This window comes from Pseudophryne corroboree, chromosome 2 (assembly GCF_028390025.1).
Source record: "Pseudophryne corroboree isolate aPseCor3 chromosome 2, aPseCor3.hap2, whole genome shotgun sequence".
Lineage (NCBI taxonomy): Eukaryota > Metazoa > Chordata > Amphibia > Anura > Myobatrachidae > Pseudophryne > Pseudophryne corroboree.
Genome location: NC_086445.1, coordinates 698,655,333 through 698,682,445, shown reverse-complemented (window position 1 = coordinate 698,682,445; position 27,113 = coordinate 698,655,333). Strand labels below are relative to the sequence as shown.

Genomic DNA, 27,113 nt, shown 5'->3' with positions numbered 1-27,113 from the left:
ATAAGGAAGTTCAAGTTCAAAATGGAATCGCTCAGGGCGGTTATTGCAAGCCTGGAAGAGGAGGATTTTATGGTGTCGCTGGACATCAAGGATGCTTACCTGCATGTCCCCATTTACCCACCTCACCAGGAGTACCTCAGGTTTGTGGTACAGGACTGTCATTACCAATTCCAGACGTTGACGTTTGGTCTGTCCACGGCACCGAGAGTATTTCCCAAGGTAATGGCCGAAATGATGATACTCCTTCGGAAGAAGGGAGTTATAATTATCCCGTACTTGGACAATCTCCTTATAAAGGCGAGATCCAAGGAGCAGTTGTTAGTCAGCGTAGCACTATCTCGGGAAGTGTTGCAACAGCACGGCTTGATTCTGAATATCCCAAAGTCGCAGCTGATTCCTGCGACGCGTCTGCTCTTCCTGGGCATGATTCTGGACACAGAACAGAAGAAGGTGTTTCTCCCGGTGGAGAAGGCCCAGGAATTGTCATCTCTGGTCAGGGACCTCCTGAAACCAAAACAGGTGTCGGTGCATCACTGCATAACTGGGTGGTCCCAAGCGGCGGCGTCTCTCTGCTGCCCTGACTCAATGCGGCCAGGTCCTAGCTGTCGAACGCAGCTCCCCCGGCCTCTGCTGCCGCACGAACAACAAGGGGGTGGGGCTGGGTCGCTGAGTTACAGGGGCCGATCGCCCTCCTCGCCCGCCTGCTGGATCCGCCACTGCATAGGGCTAGTGAACATTACAATGGTGCGACCAATGGTGGCATCTGAAGACGCACAAAGCATGAATGCAGCATCTGTAGACACTGACAGTGGGCACCTCGGTCCTTGCATATTTGGATGCATGGTAGTACACCAGGGAACGACATTAGCATAAAGTCACAGATGTAACTGCAGCAAAAGATTCAAGGAATACCGCAACTGTGCCCAAATTAGAATTATCCCGCCCCCTCAAACTCCACCACCACAACAAACCCTGCGGCTGCTTCCATAAATTTCCCATCTCAATCCACCCCTGATGACATTTGATATTTATGCAACCTGGACGGTATGTGTGCATTGTTTACAGCATCTACTTAATTAGATGTAGCTCCCATCTAAGTAGATGCTGTATATACACTACAGCCAAAAGTTATCGATGGAGTTTACAATGACACCTTTATCATGCAGTTCTGCAGTAAATGAAAGTACTTATAAATGGAGGTAAGCGTGCGCTCGCCACGCTGCGGGTGCGGTGTTCTATTGCCACTCTATGGGTGTTGTGGACACCCAAGAGTGGGAATAGTCCTTGCTAGTCGGCATGCCAACTGTCGGGATTTAGAGGGGGGAGGGATGTAGCAGCCGGAATTGTGACCAGCAGTCACATAACTGCATCCTCTGCAAAGCAAGATCCCCCTCACCCCTGAACAAATAAGTAGCATATAACACCACAGAAGTTTACAGAATACTATAGTACAAAGTGCATATTAAGGCATAATCAACAAATCAGGTTATAAAGGACTAGTTTAGAAAATGATAATATCAAATACAATACAGCGGATTAGAGTGTGTGTTGCTGTGGCATGGTGGCCAATTATACAATTAATGGGCATACAGGGCCCGATTCAGGTTTGTAAGCTAAGCAAAAAAGCACACAACTGGGAAAAACCTTGTTGCACTGCAAGTGGGGCAGATGTAACATGTGAAGAGAGAGTAAGGCTGTGTACACATAGGGTCTAATTCAGTAAGGACAGCAAATTCTGCTATCCATTTGGTCACATCCAGCATACTGACTTTTGACGTCACGACGCAATCGCGTAATTCCGCAAAACCACGCCCCCCGAGCAGGAGTACTCGGATGATGGAGGAGGAGCAGACTACCTGGAAGGAGGAGGCGGCTGGCGCGAGGGAGGTGAGGCGGCCCGACTTAGAAGAGCGGGAAGGTTCTGTATATGTAAGTAGTAAGCATGCATCACAGATTCGGCATACAGGACTGGGTCCTGGTGACCACGGATGCCAGCCTTCGGGGCTGGGGTGCAGTCACACGGGGAAGAAACTTCCAAGGACTTTGGTCAAGTCAGGAGACTTCCCTACACATAAATGTTCTGGAACTGAGGGCCATTTACAATGCCCTAAGTCAAGCAAAGCCCCTGCTTCAAAACCAGCCGGTTCTGATCCAGTCAGACAACATCACGGCAGTCGCCCATGTAAATCGACAGGGCGGCACAAGAAGCAGGACGGCGATGGCAGAAGCCACAAGGATTCTCCAATGGGCGGAAAATCACGTGTTAGCACTGTCAGCAGTGTTCATTCCGGGAGTGGACAACTGGGAAGCAGACTTCCTCAGCAGGCACGACCTCCACCCGGGAGAGTGGGGACTTCATCCAGAAGTCTTCCAACTGATTGTAAACCGTTGGGAAAGGCCACAGGTGGACATGATGGCGTCCCGCTTAAACAAAAAGCTAGAAAAATATTGCGTCAGGTCAAGAGACCCTCAGGCGATAGCTGTGGACGCTCTAGTGACACCGTGGGTGTACCGGTCGGTTTATGTGTTCCCTCCTCTTCCTCTCATACCCAAGGTACTGAGGATAATAAAGAAAAGAGGAGTAAGAACTATTCTCATTGTTCCAGATTGGCCAAGAAGAACTTGGTACCCGGAACTACAAGAAATGATCTCAGAGGACCCATGGCCTCTGCCTCTCAGACAGGACCTGCTGCTGCAGGGGCCCTGTCTGTTCCAAGACTTACCGCGGCTGCGTTTGACGGCATGGCGGTTGAACACCGGATCCTAAAAGAAAAGGGCATTCCAGATGAAGTGATTCCTACGCTTATTAAAGCTAGAAAAGATGTAACCGTACAACATTATCACCGCATATGGCGAAAATATGTTGCGTGGTGTGAGGCCAGGAAGGCCCCAACGGAGGAATTCCAGCTAGGTCGATTTCTGCACTTCCTACAGTCAGGGGTGACTATGGGCCTAAAACTGGGTTCCATTAAGGTCCAGATTTCGGCTCTGTCGATTTTCTTCCAAAAAGAACTGGCTTCACTGCCTGAAGTTCAGACATTTGTCAAGGGAGTGCTGCATATTCAGCCTCCTTTTGTGCCTCCAGTGGCACCGTGGGACCTCAACGTGGTGTTGGGTTTCCTAAAGTCACATTGGTTTGAGCCACTCAAAACCGTGGATTTAAAATATCTCACGTGGAAAGTGATCATGCTTTTGGCCTTGGCTTCGGCAAGGCGTGTGTCAGAATTGGCGGCTTTGTCATGTAAATGCCCCTATTTGATTTTCCATATGGATAGGGCAGAATTGAGGACTCGTCCCCAGTTTCTTCCTAAGGTGGTATCAGCTTTTCACTTGAACCAACCTATCATGGTGCCTGCGGCTACTAGGGACTTGGAGGACTCCAAGTTACTGGACGTAGTCAGGGCCTTGAAAATTTATGTTTCCAGGACGGCTGGAGTCAGGAAGACTGACTCGCTATTTATCCTGTATGCACCAACAAGATGGGTGCTCCTGCTTCAAAGCAGACTATTGCTCGCTGGATTTGTAGCACAATTCAGCTTGCGCAATCTGTGGCTGGCCTGCCGCGGCCTAAATCTATAAAAGCCCATTCCACAAGGAAAGTGGGCTCTTCTTGGGCGGCTGCCCGAGGGGTCTCGGCTTTACAACTTTGCCGAGCTGCTACTTGGTCAGGGGCAAACACGTTTGCAAAATTCTACAAATTTGATACCCTGGCTGAGGAGGACCTTGAGTTCTCTCATTCGGTGCTGCAGAGTCATCCGCACTCTCCCGCCCGTTTGGGAGCTTTGGTATAATCCCCATGGTCCTTACGGAGTCCCCAGCATCCACTAGGACGTCAGAGAAAATAAGATTTTACTCACCGGTAAATCTATTTCTCGTAGTCCGTAGTGGATGCTGGGCGCCCGTCCCAAGTGTGGACTGTCTGCAATACTTGTATATAGTTATTGTTAACTACAAGGGTTATTGTTGAGCCATCTTTTGAGAGGCTCTGTTGTGTTCATACTGTTAACTGGGTATATTATCACGAGTTATACGGTGTGATTGGTGTGGCTGGTATGAGTCTTACCCGGGATTCAAAATCCTTCCTTATTGTGTCAGCTCTTTCGGGCACAGTATCCTTACTGAAGTCTGGAGGAGGGTCATAGTGGGAGGAGCCAGTGCACACCAGGTAGTCCTAAATCTTTCTTAGCTGTGCCCAGTCTCCTGCTGAGCCGCTATTCCCCATGGTCCTTACGGAGTCCCCAGCATCCACTACGGACTACGAGAAATAGATTTACCGGTGAGTAAAATCTTATTTTAGGTTTTTTATTTTACAGTGAGATCTGCTGGCAACGGACTCACTGCAGCGAGGGACTAAGGGGAGAAGAAGCGAACCTACCTAACTGGTGGTAGTTTGGGCTTCTTAGGCTACTGGACACCATTAGCTCCAGAGGGATCGACCGCAGGACCCGACCTTGGTGTTCGTTCCCGGAGCCGCGCCGCCGCCCCCCTTACAGAGCCAGAAGCAAGAAGTGTTCCGGAAAATCGGCGGCAGAAGACTTCAGTCTTCAACAAGGTAGCGCACAGCACTGCAGCTGTGCGCCATTGCTCCTCATGCACACCTCACACTCCGGTCACTGGTGGGTGCAGGGCGCTGGGGGGGGCCGCCCTGAGGGCAATATAAGACACCTTGGCTGGCAAATCTACACCATATATAGTCAGGAAGGCTATATAGGTGTAAAAATACCCCTGCCAGAATTCCAGAAAAAGCGGGAGAAGTCTGCCGGAAAAGGGGCGGGGCCATCTCCCTCAGCACACTGGCGCCATTTTTCCCTCACAGCTCCGCTGGAAGGACGCTCCCTGGCTCTCCCCTGCAGTTGTCAAGCTACACAAGGGTAAAAAAGAGAGGGGGGGCACTAAATTTAGGCGCAGTATATATAAAATAAGCAGCTATAAGGGAAAACACTCATTTATAGTGGGATCCCTGTGTTATATAGCGCTCTGGTGTGTGCTGGCATACTCTCTCTCGGTCTCCCCAAAGGGCTTTGTGGGGTCCTGTCCTCTGTCAGAGCATTCCCTGTGTGTATGCGGTGTGTCGGTACGGCTGTGTCGACATGTTTGATGAGGAGGCTTATGTGGAGGCGGAGCAGATGCCTATAAATGTGATGTCACCCCCTGCGGGGTCGACACCTGAGTGGATGGTGCTGTGGAAGGAATTACGCGACAGTGTCGACTCCTTGCATAAAAGGTTTGACGACATACCAAATGTGGGACAGCCGGCTTCTCAGCCTGTGCCTGCCCAGGCATCTCAAAAGCCATCAGGGGCTCTAAAATGCCCGCTACCTCAGATGGCACAGGTAGTCGACACGGATACTGACTCCAGTGTCGACGACGATGAGACTAATGCAACTTCCAGTAGGGCCACACGTTACATGATTGAGGCAATGAAAAATGTGTTGCACATTTCTGATGTTACCCCCGGTACCACAAAAAAGGGTATTATGTTTGGAGAGAAAAAACTACCAGTAGCTTTTCCTCCATCTGAGTAGTTAAATGAAGTGTGTGAAGAAGCGTGGGCTTCCCCTGATAAGAAACTGGTAATTTCTAAGAGGTTACTAATGGCGTACCCTTTCCCGCCAGAGGATAGGGAACGTTGGGAAACATCCCCTAGGGTGGATAAAGCGCTCACACGCTTGTCAAAGAAGGTGGCACTACCGTCTCCGGATACGGCCGCCCTGAAGGAATCTGCTGATAGAAAGCAGGAGGCTATCCTGAAGTCTATATATACACACACACAGGTGTTATACTGAGACCAGCTATTGCTTCAGCATGGATGTGCAGTGCTGCATGGTCAGATTCCCTGTCGGAAAATATTGATACCCTAGACAGGGACACTATATTGCTAAACGTAGAGCATATTAAAGACGCACTTTTATACATGAGGGATGCACAGAGGGATATTTGCCGGCTGGCATCCAAAATTAGTGCAATGTCCATTTCTGCCAGGAGAGGGTTATGGACTCGGCAGTGAACAGGAGATGCAGATTCCAAAAGGCACATGGAAGTTCTGCCTTATAAGGGTGAGGAGTTGTTCGGGGATGGTCTCTCGGACCTCGTTTCCACAGCAACAGCTGGGAAGTCTACATTTTTACCCCATGTTCCCTCACAGCCAAAGAAAGCACCGTATTATCAGGTACAGTCCTTTCGGCCCAATAGGGGAAAGCGGGTTAAGGGCGCGTCCTTTCTGCCCAGAGGCAGAGGTAGGGGGAAAAAGCTGCAGCATACAGCCAGTTCCCAGGAGCAAAAGTCCTCCCCCCGCTTCCTCTAAGTCCACAGCATGACGCTGGGGCTCCACAGGCGGAGCCAGGTACGGTGGGGGCCCGTCTCAAATATTTCAGCAATCAGTGGGCTCGCTCACGGGTGGATCCCTGGATCTTTCAAGTAGTATCTCAGGGGTACAAGCTGGAATTCGAGACGTCTCCCCCCCGCCGTTTCCTCAAATCTGCCTTACCAACCACTCCCTCAGGCAGGGAGGCAGTGTTACAGGCAATTCACAAGCTGTATTCACAACAGGTGATAGTAAAGGTGCCCCTACTTCAACAAGGACGGGGTTACTATTCCACAATGTTTGTGGTACCGAAACCGGACGGTTCGGTGAGACCCATTTTAAATTTGAAATCCTTGAACACATATATAAAAAAATTCAAGTTCAAGATGGAATCGCTCAGGGTGGTTATTGCAAGCCTGGACGAGGGGGATTACATGGTATCACTGGACATCAAGGATGCTTACCTGCATGTCCCCATTTACCATCCTCACCAGGAGTACCTCAGATCTGTGGTACAGGATTGTCATTACCATTTCCAGACGTTGCCGTTCGGTCTATCCACGGCTCCGAGGGTCTTTACCAAGGTAATGGCAGAAATGATGATACTCCTTCGAAAGAAGGGAGTTTTAATTATCCCGTACTTGGACGATCTCCTGATAAAGGCGAGGTCCAGAGAGCAGTTGTTGGTCGGGGTAGCACTATCTCGGGAGCTGCTACAACAGCACGGCTGGATTCTAAATATTCCAAAGTCACAGCTGGTCCCTACGACACGTCTACTGTTCCTGGGGATGGTTCTGGACACAGACCAAAAAAAGTGTTTCTCCCGGAGGAGAAGGCCAAGGAGCTGTCATCTCTAGTCAGAGGCCTCCTAAAACCAAAACAGGTGTGTGTGCATCACTGCACGCGGATCCTGGGAAAGATGGTAGCTTACTACGAAGCAATTCCATTCGGCAGGTTCCATGCAAGAACCTTTCAGTGGCACCTGTTGGACAAGTGGTCCGGATCGCATCTTCAGATGCATCGGCTGAAAACCCTGTCTCCAAGGACAAGGGTGTCTCTGCTCTGGTGGCTGCAGAGTGCTCATCTTCAAGAGGGCCGCAGATTCAGCATACAGGACTGGGTCCTGGTGACCATGGATGCCAGCCTTCGAGGCTGGGGGGCAGTCACACAGGGAAGAAACTTCCAAGGACTATGGTCAAGTCAGGAGTCTTCCCTGCACATAAATATTCTGGAACTAAGGGCCATTTACAATGCCCTAAGTCAGGCAAAACCCCTGCTTCAAAACCAGCCGGTACTGATCCAGTCAGACAGCATCACGGCGGTCGCCCATGTAAACCGACAGGGCGGCACGAGAAGCAGGACGGCGATGGCAGAAGCCACAAGGATTCTCCGATGGGCGGAAAATCACGTGTTAGCACTGTCAGCAGTGTTCATTCCGGGAGTGGACAACTGGGAAGCAGACTTCCTCAGCAGGCACGACCTCCACCCGGGAGAGTGGGGACTTCATCCAGAAGTCTTCCAAATGATAGTAAACCGTTGGGAAAGGCCACAGGTGGACATGATGGCGTCCCGCCTAAACAAAAAGCTAGATAAGTATTGCGCCAGGTCAAGAGACCCGCAGGCGATAGCTGTGGACGCTCTAGTGACACCGTGGGTGTACCGGTCGGTTTATGTGTTCCCTCCTCTTCCTCTCATACCAAAGGTACTGAGGATAATAAGGAGAAGAGGAGTAAGAACTATACTCATTGTTCCGGATTGGCCAAGAAGAGCTTGGTACCCGGAACTTCAAGAAATGATCTCAGAGGACCCATGGCCTCTGCCTCTCAGACAGGACCTGCTGCAGCAGGGGCCCTGTCTGTTCCAAGACTTACCGCGGCTGCGTTTGACGGCATGGCGGTTGAACACCGGATCCTGAAGGAAAAGGGCATTCCGGAGGAAGTCATTCCTACGCTGATTAAAGCTAGGAAAGAAGTAACGGCTAACCATTATCACCGCATATGGCGTACATATGTTGCGTGGTGCGAGGCCAGGAAGGCCCCAACGGAAGAATTTCAGCTGGGCCGTTTCCTGCACTTTCTACAGTCAGGAGTGACTATGGGCCTAAAATTGGGTTCCATTAAGGTCCAGATTTCGGCTCTATCGATTTTCTTCCAGAGAGAGCTGGCTTCACTACCTGAAGTTCAAACTTTTGTTAAGGGAGTGCTGCATATTCAGCCCCCTTTTGTGCCTCCAGTGGCACCTTGGGATCTCAACGTGGTGTTGGATTTCCTAAAGTCACATTGGTTTGAGCCACTTAGAACCGTGGACTTGAAGTATCTCACGTGGAAAGTGGTCATGTTGTTGGCCTTGGCTTCGGCCAGGCGTGTGTCAGAATTGGCGGCTTTGTCATGTAAAAGCCCTTATCTGATTTTCCATATGGATAAGGCAGAATTGAGGACTCGTCCCCAATTTCTCCCTAAGGTGGTATCAGCTTTTCATCTGAACCAACCTATCGTGGTGCCTGCGGCTACTAAAGACTTGGAGGCTTCCAAGTTGTTGGACGTAGTCAGGGCCCTGAAAATTTATGTTTCCAGGACAGCTGGAGTCAGAAAGACTGACTCGCTATTTATCCTGTATGCACCCAACAAGTTGGGTGCACCTGCTTCAAAGCAGACTATTGCTCGCTGGATCTGTAGTACGATTCAGCTTGCACATTCTGCGGCTGGACTGCCGCATCCTAAATCAGTGAAAGCCCATTCCACGAGGAAGGTGGGCTCTTCTTGGGCGGCTGCCCGAGGGGTCTCGGCTCTACAACTTTGCCGAGCAGCTACTTGGTCGGGGTCAAACACGTTTGCTAAATTCTACAAGTTTGACACCCTGGCTGAGGAGGACCTAGAGTTTGCCCATTCGGTGCTGCAGAGGCATCCGCACTCTCCCGCCCGTTTGGGAGCTTTGGTATAATCCCCATGGTCCTTACGGAGTCCCAGCATCCACTTAGGACGTCAGAGAAAATTAGAATTTACTCACCGGTAATTCTATTTCTCGTAGTCCGTAGTGGATGCTGGGCGCCCATCCCAAGTGCGGATTGTCTGCAATACTTGTATATAGTTATTGTTTAACTAAAGGGTTATTGTTGAGCCATCTGTTGAGAGGCTCAGTTGTTATCATACTGTTAACTGGGTATTGTATCACGAGTTATACGGTGTGATTGGTGTGGCTGGTATGAGTTTTACCCGGGATTCAAAATCCTTCCTTATTGTGTCAGCTCTTCCGGGCACAGTATCCTAACTGAAGTCTGGAGGAGGGTCATAGTGGGAGGAGCCAGTGCACACCAGTAGTCTAAAGCTTTCTTTATAGTTGTGCCCAGTCTCCTGCGGAGCCGCTATTCCCCATGGTCCTTACGGAGTCCCAGCATCCACTACGGACTACGAGAAATAGAATTACCGGTGAGTAAATTCTTATTATATATATAATATAGTGGTGTATCACTAGTGTCTGTGTGTGTGTTAGTAGTGTATGTATGGTGTTTCACTTGTGTCTGTGTTAGTGATACACCATGCATACACTACTAGGACCTAGCGGACTGGACTGGATGGGGGAGGGGTCCGCATTAATTTTAAAACCACCCCCTCTATAGGAGAAGTCTAGATCCGTCCCTGGCCCTAATCAAGGTGCATCCATCTTAGTATGGCCTCCAATGTGAGCAATTCATTATTTTTATATGCAACCACTTTTAGCAACACGCCCACTCTACGTTACATCTGCGTCTGATTAGCTAATCCCCTGTAAACACACAGGAATGCCCAACACATTTGTAATACATATCTTGGTGCGCGTGTCTGACTATGTACTGAAACTCTGTACAGACTGCATATCAGACGCAAGCGCAGATGAAAGACATTGCACAAGAAAAAAAATAAAACACATTGTCCCTCACAGAAAACAGTAAAACAAATTGGCCCCCACAGGAATTTTTTTTTATAATACAGCTTTTGGTATTACAATTTGTTTCACATTTCCACTGTTGTTTGAAAGACCCAGTGACACCAAGAGGTTTTTTAATTCTTGGCTATAACATTCATTTATGTATTTATTTATTTATTAACATTTATGTTGCGCTAGCAAATTTCATTGCACTTTCTTTCAAAGTCTGGTAGGGGCAGATTGGGAACTGAAACTGGCCCTGGAAACATTTGTAGAAGTGGCCTCACATGGGCAGCACCAGAGGTATACCATGTAACCATGGCGGCAGCACCACTCCTCACATGTCAACAAAACAAAACCGGCCCCATATGCACATTGGCACACTGGGAATCTCTCCTGTGAGCCCTATGGCCAGTCCGCCCTTGTATGTTATACCATTGTTGCTCCTTCTGCTTTTAAGACAGAAGATAAATATGCTTGACTGCAATTATTTCTCTGGGGTGTTTGTCCAGATGAGGTTTTAATACCTTTAATTCCAAGAACCTTTTGCATGAATGCTGATGTAAGTAATACTTCAAAGATCTATGGAAGGAACAGGGGATGATAAAAATGGTGGTGGATCAAGAGGAAATAGGGTTTGGGAGGGAACCGCACCAGTCCAAACGGGATTTTATAAACAAAACAATGGCCTCTGAAAGAACTGAATTTAACTAGAATTTCTTCTGTATATGGCAACTATAGATATTGTAGGGGTTTATCCCAGTATAATATAATGTTGCTTTCAGTGGTGCTCCCTAGAGTCAGAGAGTATCAAGTACCAAGGGTCCAAACAAGAGGTTTGAAAGAAAGGACTCTTTTTTGGGAGCACTCTTAATTCAGAGGTTATTAGTATGATTAGTAGATTGTCAAAAAAGCAATTTAATCAATAAAAGTCAAAATTCTAAGAGTGACTGTATGTGAAAAACAAAACTTAGCGAAAATATTGATAAATCGAATTATTCGTGATCTCCAGATTCACGATATACACATTGCCAGGAGTAGAGTTCTGTGACGCTTTTGTTAAAAGGAATCTGCATAATATATTCTGTGGAATATATGACCATCATTCATACTGCTAATATCCATTACGGATTTTATAAATGCAGGGAATAAAATCATTGGTCATGCGAATAAAGTTGAGTGCCACTGTGTCCAATAGCCAATTTATTGCAGTACCAGGGTGTTCAAAGGAGGTCTCCCTTCCTTGTACTGACCCGGCCTTTCACTGCTTAGCTTCCAAGTTCGGAAGAGATTGGGCATCTCCAGTGTAGTGTGACCGCAATTATTGGACTTTTTCTCCTTGGTCACTCCAAATATATGCCAAATGGTTGCTGTACGTTAGGAATAAGGAATTCGTAACAGGTAAGTTACAAATAAAGGAGATTACATGCAATCAGCTGATTTGTCAATATATGACACAAAAGTCACAGGGGTTAATTACATCTGCATAATTAATCAGGTATGTGGAAAAATTCAAATATGCCACATCTATGATAATCTGTGACACGGCGGTCACAAAAAATGAGAGAAATATACATACATATAGTTACGAATATTCAGCAGATGTAACAAAGCAGCCACAAAAAAAAGGGGGGAAGAGAAAGTAAACGTATGCAATAATCCTGACAATCACCAGCTGATTAATCAGCATATGACACAATGGTCAAAAAGAGATAATTATGCATACACTCCCTTAATTATGTGGCTAAGTTTTTTGATTGACCTATGGTCAGCTGATAGACAGATACGTGGCACAGCGGCCACAGACAGAAATTAGATGCATGTAATCAGACAATCATCAGCTAATTAATTAGAATATGACACAGTGGTCACCAAAAGATAATTATGAGCACAATTCCTTAAATATAGTCCCTCAATTATGTAGCATGTGACATAGCAGTCACAGAAAAAATCACATAGATTATTAGAAACAATATATGTGGGAAAATTCATAAACACCACATATCATCACTAATTGATTAATTGTAAATCTGAGCTTAGAACAGATCACCAGTACGGCCGTACCAATTAATTTAGATACCTATTCAATTTATGCTGTAGAAGACAGCGTGAGATTTATGGTGAAATAGCAGACAAACGGACACAAATTAAGCGGATACCAGCTCTGGGGGGGGGGGGGGGGGAGTGTTTTGGGGGAAAAGAAGGATTGGGGAAAAAATATATGTATCACAGCAGTTTTTACAAAATTGCAGGGAGTGTTGCTGCAATAGATAATTATCCCTTGAATAGAGGATGAAGACTGAATTTGCATAAGATGTCTCTGATATTCAGAGGTCTATTAGAAAAAATGTTTTGCAGGAAAGGGTAAGAAACAAATGGATGTTTGGTCAGTCAGTTTGCAGCCTTGCAAATTTAGATGAAGAGTGAATAGGTTTCACATTAGTGTGGGGTATATACGATACCAGTACTGGTGTTTGAGCTGTCCGTTCCGCTTTTAGCCGTGTGGAGGCTCCGGAGACTGCAGCGGCTTGTGTCCGTAGTAGCGCTCCAAGCGAGCGGTAGTTTGGGGCCGTTGCCGTGGAGATGCTCCGGAAGCTGCTGCGGCGTGTGTCCAGGGTCTCGCTCTAGGAGAGCGATGGCTTGAGGCCGTTGCCTGGTGATGGTCTAAGCGCTCCGGCTAGCGCGGTCACGTGTGCGCATCACGTGATCGCCAATGCTTCCTGACGTACGTTTCGCAAGATAAGCTTGATCACAGGACGTAATGAGGTCACTAAAGGTTACAGTTTATGTAGAGCAGGGCTCATAGCTGATTGGGTAAGCTTGATGATAGACATGCTAATCCCCCAATCATGTTTAAATTGACTTAATCTCTCATGTTGGACATCGTTAATAATTGTAACAGCTTATATTTGATTGTAGTTAATTTAAAATACAGATGAATTGCCTGGGTGAGCTTGAGAAAATTGATATATATATAATAAATTGAATGTAGAAGGGATATATATATAGAGAGACTTATCATTTAGAGAATAATATAAATTGAAATTATAATGAGAAAATTTGCTGTGCAGGTGATGATTTTGTTGGTTAATACGTGATGGTGACATAAATACTGGATTGATGAACTGATTAGAAAGTGAGTGATGTAATTAACAGGTTAATGATTTTTTGATATATTTATATTATATTAAATAGGAGGAATGGGAATGGAATAACAAAGGATATAAGAAAGGGTGTGAGGGAAAGGATGGTGAATGAGGAACATGAGTGAGGAGAGGATAGTCTTAAACGTGATAATGATGAATTAATTTGGAAGGGCAGGTATAATAATTGTTAGGAAGAGCCCAATGGGGAAAAAACGTGAAAGGTTACACTAATGTGAATGTATGAGATATTATGAAAAATTATATTTTTTTTGGGATGACTGTGAATGGAAAATGTATTAGATACCAGAGATTTTGATATGAGGACATTAATTTAAATATACTCCAAAGTTTATATGTTCATTCATGCCTGCTGGTTGTAAAGATCCCATCTTGAAGATCCATTCGCTCTCTTTTTTCAGTAAGTTTTCAGTTAGATTCCCTCCTCGTATTCCGAGTTTAATTTTCTCCAAGCCGAAGATTTTGAGCTCCTCCCATCTATTTTCATGATGGGTATGAAAATGACGAGCGACTGAGGTTAATTGCTTCATCTTGGCCTTATCCGTGATGGCATTACGTATGGATCCTACATGTTCTAGGACTCGCTGTTTAAGCGGACGGGTTGTCATACCAATATATTTTTGGTTACAGCTACATTTCAGGCAATAGATAACCCCCCTCAGTTTGGCAATTCATGTAGTCTTTTATTTGTATCATCTTTCCAAATTTGTCTTCTATTTCCTTTGTTGGATGAATATATCTGCAAGCTTTGCATTTGCCACAGGGATATGTTCCAGTGACTATTGGTCTTTTAGTGGAAAGTTTTTGAAAATGACTGCTTACAAGTCTGGCATTGGCACACTGGGAATCTCTCCTGTGAGCCCTATGGCCAGTCCGCCCTTGTATGTTATACCATTGTTGCTCCTTCTGCTTTTAAGACAGAAGATAAATATGCTTGACTGCAATTATTTCTCTGGGGTGTTTGTCCAGATGAGGTTTTAATACCTTTAATTCCAAGAACCTTTTGCATGAATGCTGATGTAAGTAATACTTCAAAGATCTATGGAAGGAACAGGGGATAATAAAAATGGTGGTGGATCAAGAGGTACAGAGGAAATATGAGGAACATGATCGATTGGCGCAGTTTTAAATTTTAAACTTTAAAAATTTGACAACAGGTATAGGGCAAGTGTAGTGTCATGCCACATGCAGATTATGGTGTGGCACTTTGGCAGCTGACTTTCTCTAAAGCATTTCTTGTGTGAGGTTAAAAGCTAGGTGTCATTGCAGGAGCTTTCAAAGCAGACAAGAAAAATGTGGCATTATCCTAAGCCTCTCTGACAACAGCAACAAGTAAAAGAGGGAGAAGGGAATGATAAAGAGCCAGATGACAGGAACACTTGTGAGAACATAAGGGAACAGAGAGGTCATTATGTAGTAGGGTTGTTTTTTTTTTTATGTGGTTGGAGTTGCTACCGCAATGGCATGGTAATGCAGCAAGGGGCGTCAAGTCTCCTGCATGCATTATTGATCCGAACTGCGTCCTGGGATGCAGGATCAGATAATCTCTAACACCATCGGCCATCTGCGTGACCCATGGGATTGCGCAAGCCGACCACCACATTTACTAAACTGTGGACAGGAAATATCTGTCCTTGGACAGAGATCCTGTCCTCTTACCTCCCCGTCAACACCAGAAGACATGCCTCTGTTTTAAGAAACTGAGGCAGTTTTCACCCCCCAAATGGCATCAGTCTGTCAATCACGGATAGTTTACCTTCATGCGTACGCCATCGCAGCCCCATACTGCACATTCATAGTATGGGTTCTACAAATGCGCAAAGTACCAAACATTGGTACTTTGGAGTAGATCTATGAAATGGGGGGGTGGAGTGTTAATCAGCACACGTTATGTGCGCTAATACTGCTACACCCCATGTTTTACAGCTGCAGTGTGAGCAAGGTGACAGGGGCGCCCCTGTCAATATTAACGCTGCTATTTTTTAGATAGCACGCCGATGTGCAGGGCAATGCAAGAACGGTCAGTCAACACTTGCAGGAAGAAACATCAATGAGATGTAAAAACATCTTGTTTTCTGGAGCGGGGCCACAATCGATTTCAACAGCTGCAGGTGGCATGCCCTATCTCCACAGCAGGGACAGCTCTGTCCCTGGCTGTGGCAGGTGCTGGCTCCAGAGTGCATGTGAGATCTCGCAACAGTAACTAGATCGCACGCATGTACACTGGAGCTGGACGGGGGAGCCACGCAGCGCATCTGCACTAAGCGGATGCGCTGTGCACTCTAGCGAGGATCGTGGCCCCACTCCGGAAAACAAGATGTTTTTACATCTCGTTGATGTTTCTTCCTGCTTCACCTCTGTAATGTGTGTGCTGGGATGCACTTGCCAATATGGATACTGCAAGACTTCATTTATTTTAAAATGCCTGTGTTCTTTAGGCAACAAAATTGAAATTGGGAAACTGTTACCTGGAAAACCAATATCCAGGAAGCAGAACAAGAAAATAAATGCTACCCTTTGGTGCCAATGTCGTTGATACAGATGTGGTTACTGGGTACTACTGGAGGAGAAAAAAAAGTTATATATTGGTTCTATTTATTAGAATATTTTATAATAAAGTTGAATTTGTAACTGATTAGTGAAAAGAACAGACTCATTTTTATTGTTAGATTCTGACTACAGACTATAGATTTGGGGAATGAGCAGAACATGTCATTGATGAGATGAATGCTTGAGATGAAATTTGCGTGGGAGGCCATAGAAAAAATAGTGAGAGACAAGAACTAGAAATCTGAGGGGGAGGCAAAAGATTTAGGTACTGCACCAAATCAATGAAGGGAACTGAATCTCTGGTTACAGTAACATACAGTAGGGCAGCTTACACAGATTGCTGAAACATAGCCGAATGCTTTTTTTTTTTCCCCAACAGCTAAGAATGATGCTGTGTCCTTGCATCTTCTCCACTCCCCAACTAGTATGCTGCACAGATTATTCTACAGAGTGTGATGCTTCATGAGCTGCTTTTGCAGAAGGGAAGGTCTGGGTTAAACTTGATTTTGCTGGGCATATATATGTGTGTGTGTGTGTGTGTGTGTGTGTGTGTGTGTGTGTGTGTGTGTGTGTGTGTGTGTGATATATATATATCTTTTTTTTTTGAGGGGGGGGGGGGGGGGGGCGTTCCTTGTAGGGCAGCAGCTGCCACTTCTCCTTTGGTAGTGGAGGTACGGGTGTCTGAGCCTCTTGGGAGAGACATGAGGAAGACGACTGCATGTAGGCGGCACTTTGCAGTGAGAGGTTTTAGAAATCCCACTTACATCATCAGTGCACGAATACATAGGAGCACATGGCCTCATAGCTAATTCATTCCACATCCCTTCTGTGTGCTAGGAAAAGAGATTTCTAAACCATGAATAGAATCACAGGGGTTGCAATGATCCAATTGTGCCATGATTACGCAATGGTAAAATTGGTTTGAAATGCAAAAGACCTTAGAGAACATATTAGTATTGGGCCTAATTCAGATGTGGCTGCTCTTGCTGCTGCTGTTGCTATCTTTTGCCGTGCACAATTGCGACTATATGCTAACATGGGCAAAAGGTAACCTGAACATAGGAATGCCCACTGCTGTTGCATCATTTCCATCTATATTACTTTATATTTTAAGAAAAACTTCCGTTCTATAAACTGCTGTCAGTCATGTAGGCTTTATTATTTATATTGATGCTTCTGCTGTTTAGACAAGTCCTAAAAACTGCGGCGCACCCCAGAATTCTGGAGGCTCAAGAAAAGCGCAGTCTACTGATGTTAGGAAACAGGCTGTGGTTACCACTGCTGGTTGTCAGAATAGTAGAATGATATAGCTGCCAGCATGTTATTCAGTGCACTTTTCTCTCATTGCATTTCTTACATTCCTTAAAGACACAACATGAGAAACCCTCTGTTTGAACAAGCCTTTTTGTGTTTTATTCTAATGTTGCTTCTCTTTTGTATGTTCCTTTGTGCAGACAGCCTTTAGCCACAAACTAAACCTCATTTTGTTGTCTGCAGTAAGGACTTTCTATACAGGACCACAAGTATTAGGTATAGTTTCTATTTGAATGTATACCTGTTGCCTGTTCTCTGTGAAGTCTGCCTATATTTTGAACATCTATAGAATAAAAAAAGGTTCATCACAGTTTTAAATCTAAATTTAACCTTCAAGGTTGCATATTATCTTATAAATACTGAAATGTGAATTATTGTAAGAGATCTGGAGATTAATGCAGCATTCTCTGTACCATTCCTTTCCATTTGCAACCGTTATAATAGGCTAACTTCAGATTTAAAGTGTGGATTTAAGAATCAATTATTTTTCTTTATTTGGATGTTCAGAGTTCCCCTTGAGACCTCCATCCTTAGTGGCAGAGTAGGCCCTTGACAAAATATGTTATTCTTATTACCTTATTTTCATTTTCCACCGGTAATGAAGAAACGACTTTGTTTTGCTACAGTTTCCACTACAAATTGTATTCTCTTTTGGGGAGGCCTGATTTAATTGTCTGGCATGCTGGAAAATATATGTAGGGGTCATTCCATGTGACTCGTGTTACATTTCATGTTAATTTTTAGACGTGTAAATGCACCACACGCAAAAATGAAGCTGTAATTCAACATTTTAAAAATGACAATAATATATGTGGTAGGTAGTCAGAATTAATGCTTAGAGGCAGGAAAAATGTACACTCTCTTAGTAGTTACATTTTGTTTTATATGCGTGACTCATGTTACAACAGAATGGACATACAGTGCATCCGGAAAGTATTCACAGCGCTTCACTTTTCACGCATTTTGTTATTTTACAGCCTTATTCCAAAATGGAATAAATTCATTTTTCCCCTCAAAATTCTACACACAATACCCCATAATGAAAAAAGTATATTTTGAGATTTTTGCAAATTTATTAAAAATAAAAAACCTAAGAAATCACATGTACATAAGTATTTACAGCCTTTGCTCAATACTTTGTCGATGCACCTTTGGCAGCAATTATAGCCTAAAGTCTGTTCGAATATGATGCCACAAGCTTGGCACACCTATCTTTGGGCAGCTTCACCCATTCCTCTTTGCAGCACCTCTCAAGCTCCATCAGGTTGGATGGGAAGCGTTGGTGCACAGCCATTTTCAGATCTCTCCAGAGATGTTCAGTCGGATTCAAGGGACTAACTCAGACCTGATTACGCACAGCAGCGATCAGGCCTGAACTGCGCATGCGGCGCCTGCCAGACAGCCGACGGCTGTCTTTAGCTAGCGATTGCCTCTGCCAGATTGACAGGCATAGGCGGTCACTGGGCGGGAGGGGGCGGGGTGGCGGTGTTAAGCTGCCATTTAAGGGGCACGGTCCGGCCAGTGCAGGCGTGGCTGGACCGTGCCAGGGGCAGGCCGCGGCGGCTGCATGATGTCCACGACACCCATAGAAGGAGAATAAAACCTGTGGTGAGCACAGCGAGCCACCGTGCCTGCAGTTTGGCGAGCGCAGCGAGCCCGCAAGGGGCTTTCTACTGCTCACCCCGCTGCCGGCATACTGGCGGATGGGATGTTGCTGTCGACGCCGGTAATTAGTATGCATTCCGTCTCACCAGGGTAGCAGACACAGGGCCTAATTCAGCGTGAGTTGTAGTTGTGCAACTATTCGCACAACTACAGCTCATTACACTAACATGTAGGTGACCACCCAGCACACTTCAAGGCTGCCCCGCATGCCGGGTCCCTTGCTAACATGCAAACGCTCTCGCATGATTAAGGTAGCTTCCCCACAAACTATCCAGGCACGCCTCCATTGTCCGAACCGCACCCTGGAATGGTGCGTTGATGCCTAAAAAGTGCTGCGTTGATGCTCTATTACCGCCCTCCGCTGGGACTTGGACTGCGATCGCAGTTAAAGTTCTTGTGCGTTCTTTTTTTAAGTTCTTTAAATAGCAATTTCAGCACTTCTGTGTTCAGTGCTGAATCAGGCCCACAATCCCACTTGGACTAGATACACCGGCAGCAGCCTCACTTGACTGCACAGTCCCACCTGGATTGTCTGTGATCACGTGTCAGTAATACAATTTACCTTTTATACTGCCACAATATGAATGTGACTCGCGTTACATTTCTGTCTCCAGTCAAAGGGTTCTTGTAGAATTACTCAAACATGTAGAATCCATGTGAATTAATCAATGTAGGCCTATTTATCTTCCTGATTAACTGTGAAGATGTATAAAATATTTCAGGCGGTGATGATGGCCATATAAAATACGTGTAGAAAACGTGGAAATTAGCCGTTTTGCGTCAACTTAAACAACTTCCATACATGTTCAATGCTTACACATGTGGGAAATTAATATGCATTAAATATATTGATTTTCAATTATCACACAATATACTTCGATGTTTTAGCAGCATAAATATACTAAAATTTTAACTGTTATGCGAAATTTAATTTTCATGTATTGTATCCTATATTTCATGGAATAACCCATAGAGAGAGATAGACACTCCGAAACCTATTTGTTAAGCTGGATACACACTATAAGATTATCTGTCCAATCTTTCTGGTTAGAGCGAAAAACCTGGTAATGTCTGGGAGCAAATGGCAATCAGCCATTTGCTCACAAATGCCGGAAAATGGGTAAAAATGGTTGTTCGGGTAAATTTGTTTAAATCCAATGGATGTAACCAATTTGTCTGAGCTTAAAATAAAAGCATATAGGCATGGTCACCGGGATGGTAAATAAATGTGATCTAAGTGAATCTAATCGTCCAATAATTGTTGGTATGGGACAGGGTGGATTGAGTATCTCCAGAGTTTATACAGAATTCTGGACAAAGCAAAAAACATACGGTGAGTGTCAGTTCTGTGGGCAAAAACGCCTTGTTAATGAGAGATCAGGGGAGAATGGTCAGACTGGTTTAAGCCATACTTGCCTACTTTTGAAAAAGCATTTCAGGGAGATTGTGAAAGTAACACCTATCAGCGCGGATGTGTACTGCTACATCTGAGAGGCATGTCAAAAACATGACTGACATCCAAATGTAAATGAGCCCCAAAGTTAGTAACATCTACTTGTTGAAAAAAAGACTCTAAGATTTTGCAGGATTTGTTTGTGTATTGTGTTTTACAAGAGGTTCCATATACTGTAAGTGGCCACAAGAAACCTTTAAAATGCATGTAGCCATAGGGATCATTGTGCCTTATATCCAATACAGGGAAATGGCACTGATGATACCATTTAAATGTATGTATCTATGATTTCTTTATTTTCAGGGAGATTGAGGGACCATTCAGGGAGTGAGGGAGATTGCTACTATTTCAGGGAGTCTCCTGCAGAATGAGGGAGGGTAGGCAACTATGGTTTAAGCTAACAGGAAGGCAACTGTAACTCCAGTAACCATGCATTACAACAGTTGTATGTGGGAGAGCTGCTCTGAACAGAGCACAGTAAACCTTGAAGTTGATGGGCTGCTGCAGCAAAAACCACACCGGATTCCACCCCTGTTAACGAAGAACAGGAAACTGAGGTGGGCCAAGGCTCAACAAAATGTAACTGTTAAAGACTGGGAAAACGTGACCTGGCTGACAAATTTTAGATTTTGCTGCAGCATGCAGATGGTAGAGTAGGAATTTGATGTAAACAGAATTAATGCATGTATCCATTTTATCTTGTATGAGCGATTCAGGCTGGTGGTTTCATGGATTTGGGGTGTTTTTGTTTTGCCACACATAAAGCCCCTTAATACCAATTGAGAATTGTTTAAATGCCACAGCCTACCTGAATATTGTTACTTAACATGCTCATCACTTTTTATGAGCATAGTCTTCCCATCATCTAATGGCTACTTACAGCAGAATAATGTGTATGTGGATGGGTGGTCTTCAGTATGCCGACTGACGGGATCCCGGCGCACAGTATACCGGCGCCGTAATCCCGACAGCCGGCATACCGACACTGATTCTCCCTCGTGGGGGTCCACGACCCCCCTGGAGGGAGAATAAAATAGCGTGGCGCGCCACCGTGCCGAGCGCAGCGAGCCCTCAAGGGGCTCATTTGCGTTCGCCACACTGTCAGTAAGCCGGCAGTCGAGCTCCCGGCGCCGGTATGCTGGTCGCCGGGAGCCCGACCGCCGACATACCATACTGAACCCTATGTGGATATGTGAAACCCCTGCATATCTGGAGTATAGCTGACAAGGATAGATTTATAGCAGCATGGAGAATGGAAACACTTTTTCTCTGGCTGGGTCCACAGGATTATCCACAGGATAACATTGGGATATTGTCGAGCGACAGCGAAAATGGCACCAACACGGTCACGAGCTTTCTGGCCTCCCAGGATGCATTGGGGCCTCCACTATATAGTCCCGCCCACTGATTCAGTCAGATCAGTTTTTTGCTTGGTGCGGCAGGAAGCCGCATGGTCACAGGGCTGCTGTGAAAGCAGCCTCAAGTTTTCATTACTTTATTTTTATAGACTTACTGTTTTTGTTTGAGCGACTTCTCTTAACAGCGTCTTAAACGTGTATTAGAAAGAGTCGCTCCAACAACTCCCCACCGGGTCGCAACAACGCTTACCTTCGCGGTACAGTGCTGTCTCGACGGGCGTCTGTGTCGGATGTTCTAGCAGGTCCAGCAGACGTTACCAGGCTGTGGCCGGAGCATGGGGAGACAGTGAGTATATGGACTTCCTCTTACTAGAGGGGTCAGGACACAGCTACGCTGATTTGGTGGAGACTACAAACAGCGTGTTGATGCGCCGAACATCTCGAGTGTGACAGCGCTACGCTCCGGGGATCATAGGCGCCAGGACTAGGTGAGGCCGCGATCCTGGGAGTTTAAGTCAACAGGGGGTTTCAGACGCTCTCCTGGCCATCCCTCCTCCGAGTTCATGGCCAGTTCCCGCGGGTCTCTCGTTTCATGAACTGAATAACCTCACTTCCGGCTCAGACGCTACCACGAGGGTACTCGGTCGCAGCTTAGACGCTGCGGTTGTGTACACTGGATATAAACCCGCCCAGACCGAGTCGCAGGCCTTTAGTGTCTGCATGCACGTGGAGTCGCTCAGCGTCCGTGTCCGTTATCAGTTACCAAGAGCGGCAGTGTACACAAGAGGATACATCGGATGATGATGCGGAAACAATAGATTCAACTCCGTATGATGATCAGTCGCAGAGCTTTAGTTCAGATGATGTAGCTGAACTCATTAATGCAGTAAAGGCTGTGCTTTCTCTGGAAGAACCAGCCAAGACAGCGTTAAAAGCAAAAGCACCTGTATTCAAACGAACAAAGTCAGTGAAAGCTGAATTTCCAGCGTCAGAGGAGTTGACGGAAATGATGGATGAGTCTTGGGCAGCGCCCGGTAAAAAGTATAAGATTCCTAGGAGATGGGATTCTTATTATCCATTTCCTGCTGGAGAAGTTCCTCCAAAAGTAGATGCACATGTTCTGCGACTCGTGCACAAATCTGCTTTGCCACTGTCATCTACCTCTTTGAATGATGTCACAGACAGGAGGGTAGAGAGCCTATTGAAAAATATTTTTTCTCTTGTGGGTGCAGTGGTAAGACCTGCTATGGCTTCGGCCTGGGTAGCAAAGGCAATGGGCGAATGGATAGAGGAACTAGAGAATGACATCCCCTCTCCTACTAGGGAGCAAGAGGATCGTCTTTGCCGTTTAAGACAATCTGCCCAGTATTTAGAAGAAGCAGCCATTGATGTAGGCACTGTTGCTTCTAAAGCTTCAGCCCTGGCAGTAGTCGCTCGCAGAGCAGTCTGGCTACGGACCTGGAAGGCAGATGCGGAGTCCAAGAAGGAATTGGAAGCATTGCCTCTCATGGGTAATATATTATTTGGAAAACCTTTATCGGATATCCTAGAGTCAGAGGCTGAATCGAAGAAGGTCAGATTTCCGGCTACCTACAACCCTAAGTCCAAGGGTTTAAAATTTCGCTCATTTCGCTGGCAAAGCAAAGCGAAAGGTAAAGAGGAGCCTAAACAACCCCAGTTTAAAAGGGGTAGGAAGCAGTGGGCTAGCAAAAAGCCAGCTTCCAAACCTGAACAGAAACCCTCAGCCTGAAGAGACGGGCCTCCGCCTGGAGGATTCCAGGGTTGGGGGCCGACTCCTGCAATTTACACACACATGGCAACAGTCAACAACAGATGCCTGGGTGCAGAAGGTAGTATCTCAGGGGTATGGGTTCCCATTCAGGAGGCAGCCTCCTCAAAGATTTTTTTGCACCAGCCCGTCTCGTATAGAGTCGAAGGCCAATGCCCTGCAAGAAGCAGTCAAAAAAATTACTGCAGTCAGGTGTGATTGTCCCAGTACCTCCATCACAAAAGGGACAGGGGTATTACTCCAATCTGTTTCTAATCCAGAAACCAAATGGGTCATATCGACCAATTCTAAATCTGAAGATGTTGAACAATTACATATGGATCTCTAAGTTCCACATGGAGACGTTACGCTCCATAATGTTGGCTATGGAACCGGGAGACTATATGGTATCTCTGGATGTGCGGGATGCTTACCTACATGTGCCTATAGCACTATCACATCAGTGTTACCTCAGGTTTGCCATCCTCAAGGAACACTTCCAGTTCCAAGCTCTGCCCTTCGGGCTAGCTACAGCACCCAGGGTGTTTACCAAGATCATGGTGGTTATGGCAGCTTGTCTGCGCAAACAAGGGATAAGGATATTCCCATACCTAGACGACCTATTAATCTTAGCACAGTCGCAAGATTTACTGTTGAGCCATCTCCAACAGACGATAGTTTGTTTACAGAGACACGGGTGGCTCATAAATTGGGAGAAATCGTCCCTGAATCCATCACAGCGGATGGTTCATTTGGGAGCCATATTGGATTCAGACCTACAGAGAGTTCTCTTACCAGAGAAGAAATAGTCAAGGTGCAGGTCATGGCTCAGGAAGCGTTGCAAGCCCAGACAATGTCAGTCCATGCAGCAATACGGCTGTTGGGTCTGATGGTATCAACGTTCGACATGGTGGAATATGCGCAATTCCACTCCAGACCATTGCAGCATCTCATTTTGACAAAATGGAACGGAAATCATCAAACAATAAAGAAGCAGATGATAAAGATTCCAGTAAATGTAAAAAGGTCTCTAGCATGGTGGCTACAGACAGACCATTTAAACAAGGGGAGACCCTTTTGGATAAAAGAGTGGCAAGTCCTGACGACAGATGCCAGCCTGCAAGGTTGGGGGGCGGTACTCGGAAGCCTATGGTTCCAGGGAAAATGGACCGCAAGGGAAAGTCGCCTGCCGATAAATCTGTTAGAAATAAGAGCCATTTACTTGGCCCTAGTTCAGGCAAAGGACAATCTACAAGGAAGACCAGTCCAGATCCGCTCAGACAATGCGACGGCAGTAGCATACCTAAATCATCAAGGAGGGACTCACAGCAAGAGTCTGATGGAGGAAGTAACTCCCATTCTAAAGTGGGCAGAACTCCATCTCCCAGCATTGTCAGCAGTATTTGTCCCGGGTGTACTAAATTGGGAAGCGGATTTTCTCAGTCGGCACACCATTCAGGAAACCGAATGGGCACTACACCCAGAAGTGTTTCAAACACTGGTGAACAGATGGGGTCTACCGGAGATGGACCTTATGGCGTCTCGTCTAAACAACAAAGTTCCGAGGTACGGATCAAGAACAAGGGACCCAGGAGCAGTCCTGGTAGACGCACTGTCAGTAGAATGGAGGTTTCAGCTGGCATATCTGTTCCCTCCAATATCTCTATTACCCACAGTAGTGAGAAAGATAAAACAGGCAAAAGGAGCAATCATTCTAATAGCTCCAGCTTGGCCAAGAAGGCATTGGTACACAGATCTGTGGAGAATGTCCGTGGAAGCACCGATACTGCTCCCTCAACGTTCAGATCTGTTAATGCAGGGTCCTTGTTGTCACAGTCATCTGGATCGCCTGTCTTTGACGGCATGGCTGTTGAAACCTCTATTTTAGAGGCTAAAGGATTTTCAAAGCAAGTAATCCAAACCATGCTTAGAGCAAGAAAGCCTTCTTCGGCCCGTGTATATCATAGAATATGGCAAGCCTATATTCATTGGTGTTCTGGAAAAAATTACAATCCAAGAGCCTTTAAAGTAGCTAGAATTTTGGATTTTCTGCAGGCAGGATTGGATAAGGGGTTGAAGGTTGCTTCCTTGAGGGTGCAAGTCTCAGCGTTGACTGTATGGTTTCAGCAGAAGATTGCTGACCTACAGGATGTACGTACTTTTTTCCAAGGAGTAGTACATATTCAACCTCCATTTGTTCCTCCTGCAGCTCCCTGGGATTTGAATTTAGTTCTTAAATTTCTCCAGGGTCCTTTGTTTGAACCACTTGAGAGAGCAGATCTTAAGTGGTTAACGGTTAAAGTTCTTTTTTTACTGGCAATGGCGTCAGCCAGAAGAGTGTCAGATTTAGGAGCATTATCATGTAAGTCTCCTTTCCTAAGTTTTTTTCCAGACAGAGCAGTTCTCAGAACGAGATCTAGTTATCTTCCAAAGGTGGTGTCAAAGTTTCACCTGAATGAAGAGATTGTAGTCCCAGCTTTTCAGGTATCGGGACTATCTGCGGGAGAAGCGTCACTGGACGTGGTCCGGTCTTTAAAAATCTACATAGATCGTACTAGTGCCATCAGGAAAACAGATTCCCTCTTCATCCTCTACGGATTCCATAGGAGAGGTTGGCCTGCTAGTAAACAGACGCTGGCGAGATGGCTCCGAATGGTAATATCTGAAGCTTATTCTCATGCAGATCTCCCTATTCCGGCTAATGTCTCTGCACACTCTACACGTAAGGTAGGTCCTTCTTGGGCAGCACAACAGGGTGCATCAGCAGAACAGATATGTAAGGCAGCCACATGGTCTTCCATAAACACATTCATCAGACATTATGCCTTGGATACTTTTGCCTCTCATGACGCAGACTTCGGGCGAAAGGTCCTCCTGTGCAATCAGGAGCGTCCCCACCACTAAAATGGCTTTGGGAATCCCAATGTTATCCTGTGGATAATCCTGTGGACCCAGCCAGAGAAATGAACGTTATGGTAAGAACTTACCGTTGATAACGTGATTTCTTTTATGTCCACAGGTATCCACAGGGATCCCACCCGGACGCATCTGATTTGAGGATCTAGACAAACACTAAAAACCCCTTCCTTCTTGTATGGAAGGGTGTGCATGTGTGTTCTTATCGCCTGTACAGGTCTCTACCTAATGTTCCTGCCTATAATCGCTGTGGAAAGAACTGATCTGACTGAATCAGTGGGCGGGACTATATAGTGGAGGCCCCAATGCATCCTGGGAGGCCAGAAAGCTCGTGACCGTGTTGGTGCCATTTTCGCTGTCGCTCGACAATATCCCAATGTTATCCTGTGGATACCTGTGGACATAAGAGAAATCACGTTATCAACGGTAAGTTCTTACCATAACGTTCATTTTGCATGGTGTAATGGTCCTTTTGAAACTTTGAGTAATTGGTAAAAGAAGAAGAAATGGGTGGTAAACCGTGAAAATTGTAGTGGGAATTAAGTTAGGCTGGAATGGCGTGTACAGGACTTTTGATAACTAAGGCTGTGGGAGGGGGTGTGTATGAGACAGTTCACAGGCATTTAATTATGGGCATTATGCTGTTATGGTAAGCTGGCACAGGTCTGCTATGTACAGTATATATCTTTGTTTATATCCTGCACATTTATTTTTTTAT

At 45.8% G+C, this 27,113-nt stretch overlaps 1 protein-coding gene and 1 pseudogene across 6 annotated transcripts in view; one reads left to right on the top strand and one right to left on the bottom strand.

The window, feature by feature from the left end:
• Window positions 1–27,113, top strand: part of ATP2B4 (ATPase plasma membrane Ca2+ transporting 4) — a 324,819-nt gene that overhangs the window by 115,616 nt on the left and 182,090 nt on the right. The gene's annotated exons all lie outside the window — the stretch shown is intronic.
• On the bottom strand, window positions 11,411–11,530 carry LOC135052920 (5S ribosomal RNA; annotated as a pseudogene).